We start from the raw sequence: 6,220 nt of genomic DNA on the forward strand, positions 1-6,220 counted from the left end.
GCTTGGGGATGAGAGTGTTAAGACATAAATGGGGTATTCAGTAACTTTGCAACTCTTGTGAAATCCATGTAGGGGGAGCATTCCCTGTATGATTCAAATAAACATTTTGAGCAACGGAGGACCTCTCATAAGAGACCAGAGAAGGTGTTGATAAAGTAGCAAAGGAATTAAAAGAGCAGTTTCGTCTTTAAGTTGGAAGAAATACAAGCTTCTGTATTCCGATGGAAAAATCTGTCTTGTTGCGGGTGTAATATAAACAGACTGTATACTGAATTAGAGACAGCTACTTAGGAAACCAGTACAAGTACTGACTTATAATGCATGTTGAAACGTGTAGATGTGGGAGAATAATGATTCGCTTCTGCCGCATATCCGCTATTGGTCGCTCACAGTGACTTGTTTCCATTGCGTCATTCATCTGACATACTTTGAAATGGAAAAGTCTCAGACTTGTCTTACGTCAAATGACGGAACGCTACTGCTTTTATTATACCTAACACTCCCAGTCAAATTAGTCACTAGTGTGTGCCTCACTCCGATCTTGCCAGCCACTGATGCCTATGAATTTTTGATCCCATACGTACGGTTAGTGGTAAATAGCGAATCCCACTCCGCAAACGCAAATTATAGCGATCACAACTGTAACTTTTATTTAGATCACTAAAAATGAAGTTTTTATTTACTATACGATTTCAGATGTTAATTATCTTAAATCTATAATGGATCGAGGAATTTTATAAATTTGTGACGCTCTCACATTTTTCGTTCAACGGTGATAATACAGAAAAGTCTTGCAACACTGTAGACACTATTTCAGTGTAATATTACGATATTTGAATACTGACACTGCCAATGACACAAAAAGTTTTGCTAAAATAAAGTTTATTTCAGTACAGAACAATTATCAGTATAATCTTTTGTTTTGAGTCAAATTTAAGGATATTAAGCCCTTTAAGCTTGTCGTCTCAAGCTTAAGAACTGTTAGAGAAGCTGATCTGTTTGTTAAGTATTAGCTGACTGTCAGTCAGGTCTCTTCCAGGGAGTGAATAATAACCAATCCGATTTCTCATTCCGTTATTGTTGCGGAGCCGATCAAAAACATATCATTATTCTTCCTCTTCTTACGTTTTCTGGCCCTTATCCTGTATCTTCAGAGGGTAGGCATGTTTATTATTATATTTGATAATGTTAGTGACAGTGTGTGGCAGGATGTCCTTCTCGTCACCCTTTCCTTCCCCGCGACGCAATTTGTGTACCCCAACTGCCCTCTTCTAGCGTTATCCCTTGTGGGAATATGAGAACACTTTCTAAGTGTTTTAGAATCGTGTAGGAGGTGGGTACTAGACCGGTATTCACCTAATATGATGTAGGAAACCGCCTAAAAACAACACCGAAGCTGGCTGACACACCAGCCCACATCTTTAATCTGCCCTTTTTGGATTCAATAGGGGACCAGCGCGCCTACCCGAATCCCGAAGGCAGGGTGCTAACGCGTTCGGCTATCCAGGAGAGAACAGACATATCAGTAATAACAAGCTAAAATACACTGCTCAGCCTAAATATTATGACCACTGGCCACCGCGAGGTTGGATGCTGCCTGGTGGTGTTGCGGGCACGTGACGCGGTAACAGAAATATGTAAGCGTAGCAGACACGGACGGGGGATCACCCTAGCGAAGATATGGGCTGCAAATGGGAAAATCTATTGAGATAAGCGACTTTGACAAAGGGTAGATTATTATTACGAAGAGCTTGTGAACGAGTATTTCGGAAACGGTGGAGCTGGTCGAATGCTCACGTGCTACTGTCATGAGCATCTGCGGAAAGAGGTAGAAGGACAATGACATGTCCTTACATGTAAACAACACAATTAACCAATTTTATATCTAATTTCAAAGAAAGGCAATATAGCTTAATGATATATGGTGCATGGAAACATGCAGCAGAAAATAGTATCAACACTAGCTTTTGAGCTCTTGCTCCTTCTCTAGCAAAAGTACACACATTCACACACACAATCACACGGGTGCTCAAACACATATACCCACAGTGAGACTATTTATTCAATTTTAATAAACATTTTTGGAACAGTGATCAAAAATTTTTAAATTTTTCTTTTTAAAGTTCAGTCTTGGTCGTGCCACGTATGCTACAAGAACCTATGTTCTTGTAGCATGCGTGGTGTGGTCGGGGCTGAGTTTAAAAAAAAGGAAATTGACTATTTATTGATTACTGAGAGCAATAGTTGCTAGGGCAGATGGAGGAGGGAGCGGTGAGACCCAGAAAATATTAGATACAGGCTCCCAGGTAGATGCCATTTTCCTTGTCTTCCGGAAGGCGTTCGATACAGTTCCGCACTGTCGCCTGAGAAACAAAGTAACGGAATATAAGACCAGCTGTGTGGCTGGATTGAAGAGATTTTAGCAAACAGAACACAGCAGGTTGTTCTCAATGGAGAGACGTCTACAGACGTTAAAGTAACTTGTGGCGTACCACAGGGGAGTGTTATGGGACCATTGCTTTTCACAATATATATAAATGACATAGTAGATAGTGTCGGAAGTTCCATGCAGATTTTCGCGGATGATGCTGTAGTATACAGAGGAGTTGAGGCATTAGAAAATTGCAGTGAAATGCAGGAAGATCTACAGCGCATACGCACTTGGTGCAGGTAGTGGCAACTGACCCTTAACATAGACAAATGTAATGTATCGCAAATACATAGAAAGAAGGATCCTTTATTGTATGATTATATGATAGCCGAACAAACACTGCTAGCAGTAACTTCTGTAAATTATCTGGGAGTATGCGTACGGAACGATTTGAAGTGGACTGATCATATAAAATTAATTGTTGGTAAGGTGGGTGCCAGGTTGAGATTCATTTGCAGAGTCCTTAGAAAATGTAGTCCATCAACAAAGAAGGTGGCTTACAAAACACTCGTTCGACCTATACTTGAGTAGTGCTCATCAGTGTGGGATCCGTACCAGATCGGGTTGACAGAGGAGATAGAGAAGATCCAAAGAAGAGCGGCGCGTTTCGTCACAGGGTTATTTGGTAAGCGTGATAGCGTTACGGAGATGTTTAGCAAACTCAAGTGGCTGATTCTGCAAGAGAGGCGCTCTGCATTGCGGTGTAGCTTGCTGTCCAGGTTTCGAGAGGGTACGTTTCTGGATGAAGTATCGAATATATTGCTTCCTCTACTTATACCTGCCGAGGAGAGAGATTCGAGTGCACACGGAGACTTTCCGGCAGTCGTTCATCCCGCCAACCATACGCGACTGGAACAGGAAAGGGAGGTAATGACAGTGGCACATAAAGTGCCCTCTGCCACACACCGTTGGGTGGCTTGCTGAGTATAAGTGTAGATGTAGATGTAGAAACTACCACCAGGCGCTACATGGTTGGACGTCGACGATTCTTCACAGAACGAAGGGTTCGGAGACATGTCTGTATGATAGATGGTGATCTGTGACATCTCTGACGCAAGAACACGATGCTAATGCATGCACAAGTGTTTCGGAGCACACTGTTCATCGTACATTGTTGCACACGAAGTTCCGCTGCAGTCCATCCTAGCGTGTTCACGTGTTGAGCCTACGACATCGTCAATTAAGATTGCTGTGGGCTCGGGAACATCGGGATTCGACGGTTGATCAATGGAAACGTGTTGGCTCTTCGGATAGCTCACATCTTTGCTACACTAAGTCCCTGGTCGTTTCTACAAACACTGCCATCGAGCGGAACGGAGGCTCGAAACGTGCAGCGCTCCATGGATGCGGGCTAGTGGTAGCAGTATTATACTATGGGAGCCATTTTCTTGCACGTGCATGGGGTCTGCGGTAGTAATCAAAGACATGTTCATAGCTACGGACCACCTGCATCCCTTAATGCTTTATGTATTCCTAGGCAGCATTGTCATCTATGATCAGAATAATTGTTCATGTTTCGGAGCCAGAACCGTGCTATAGTGGATTGTTTTGTTTTGCTTTAGAGCGCAAAAATAACTAGAGTCAAGCGCGCCCAACAGTGGTTTGAGGAGCACTGTAGTAAGCTCATGCTGATGCCTCGGCGAGCGATGCATCGGGGTCGCTATGGGGTGCCATCATTGTGTACGCAAATCAGCGACCTGTTATTTATTACATGTCTTGTGCGTAGGCATCTAATGCCACATACGTCCACATACCTACCGACAAACTGTCGGATCGCTGATACGCATTAATGTATATCGTTCAAAGAAAAGATGCAAGCTATTATGCATGTGGTCATCATGTTTCGTCTTATCAGTGTATATGAATCACCTGTTTTTGTCGACGAATTGTTATACAAATGTAATTACTTAAAAAATTACAAATTTTTTCGTTGTATTACATAGTGGTTGGAATATATGGTTGTTATGCAATGTTCTTAGAGAGTGGTATACCTGGCGAACACAGTGAAGGACAGAAACAAGGAATTAAAAAAGAGTCACGATATTAACGAATAAGATATGATGCAGCGTTTGAAGTCTTTGTTGTCGGTACACGTGAACTAAGTCGTCTTGTTTTCATTTAAATTCATCTTGATTAATATACCCCACCTTTCCATAACACTCACTCGTATCGTCATCAGGAGGAAACTAGTGGCTGTCGTGATTAGAACGGGACACAGTAATATATCAGTCGCAGTAATAGATCAGTAGCAGTAGAACAGGCGCAGCAGTAGATCAGTAGCAGTAGAACAAGCGCAGTAGTAGAGCAGTCGGTAGACAGATAGTCGAGACGGAAAAGAAAATAGTCGGGGACGGGTGGGGGGGGGGGGGGTGATTTAGCAGGAAAGTGACTTTTCCGCCAAATATTTGTGCACTGTTGTAGAATATATTAAAACCATATAAATTTTACTTGAAATTTTTTTCATAACTGTTGCCGTTTTGAGGGTATTCACTCAGAATTACTGAACTCAATTTTTCGAGAGTGTATTTCATCTCCTTAATGGCCGTATAGCATACATAAAAGAATCTATTTTGCTGTACACTACAATATACTTAAAGCCAATCAAAATCTAAGTGTATCCCTTGGGTAGGTTTATTTGTAAATGCTGTTCTTGTTAAAGGAACCATGTATATGAAAATTTCTATAGCCGCTATAGGTCAGCACACAGCCACGGATGTCCTGCACTGCATTGGTATATTTCATTCCATCATTCCGTTCACCCTCGACAGAAATTTACAGTCTCCTTCAACGGCTCGTCGTTCTCTTCAATGAACGTAGCGCCGCGGTGTCTTGGTACAGCGGCCGCTTCGTATATCGTTAGGGAGGAAATTCACAAAATCGGCCGAACTTGATGGCCATAAGATTTTTCCGGGTGATGAGCTCTTCTAAGGCTTCACAGCGACCTATCAAGCTAATGTTGCAACACAGCTTAGGCTGCCTTCTTAACTGAGGCCTCTCTCACAGGTTTCTCGTTATAAAATTGTAGACAGACCTAAATTTACTCGAGGACGAAGATCGTGAGAAAGAGTCCAACAGTCTAAGTCTCTCCTCCTAATGAAGAATGAAACCTAGTGTGTACTAGATTAGTAAACTTCTTTAACTAAAAATGGTCTTCGCAAAGAACCAGGTCTTCCTCTTCACCTTAAAGATGTTTGTGTTCACGAAATTAAAATGTAACTCGTAGGGTGAACGATCAGTTACAGATTTTTCTGAGAGATTACCTAAAGCCGTAATTAATATATTCTTTAAGGCTGCCACCCACACAACATTTATATCTTGCCAATACAAAACGTAAAACCGAGTGATAGTCAATTACAAAAAACAGAATACTTTTCGCAGCAGACTACTGAAAATGTTTAGGATACCGTGTTGAAGCTCTAACTGTACATTGCATGGGCGCTTTTTACGAGTTCATATTTTACGATGGTCATTTTAAAAGTTCTGCACACTGTAACACTGAGATGAAGAAAATAATTTATTTTACAAAATGTCTTACCGGCCTTCAGCATGATCTCCATACTTGCTTATAATAGCTTCCAAACGTTTTGCAAGTTGTGTATTCAGTATCGGCACATTCATCGTTGAGCTATCTGATTATTCGTGTCACCTCAATGGAAGCTTCAACAATTGTACCAAAACGTTTATCACGGAGTTGTTCCTCTAGTCTGGGAAATAAATCAAAGTGTTCGGGGGTGGGGAACTCCTATCAGGACTGTTTGGTGGGTGGCGAAGTATTTCCCATTCATACGT

The sequence above is a fragment of the Schistocerca cancellata genome, chromosome 1, assembly GCF_023864275.1.
Source record: "Schistocerca cancellata isolate TAMUIC-IGC-003103 chromosome 1, iqSchCanc2.1, whole genome shotgun sequence".
Classification (NCBI taxonomy): domain Eukaryota; kingdom Metazoa; phylum Arthropoda; class Insecta; order Orthoptera; family Acrididae; genus Schistocerca; species Schistocerca cancellata.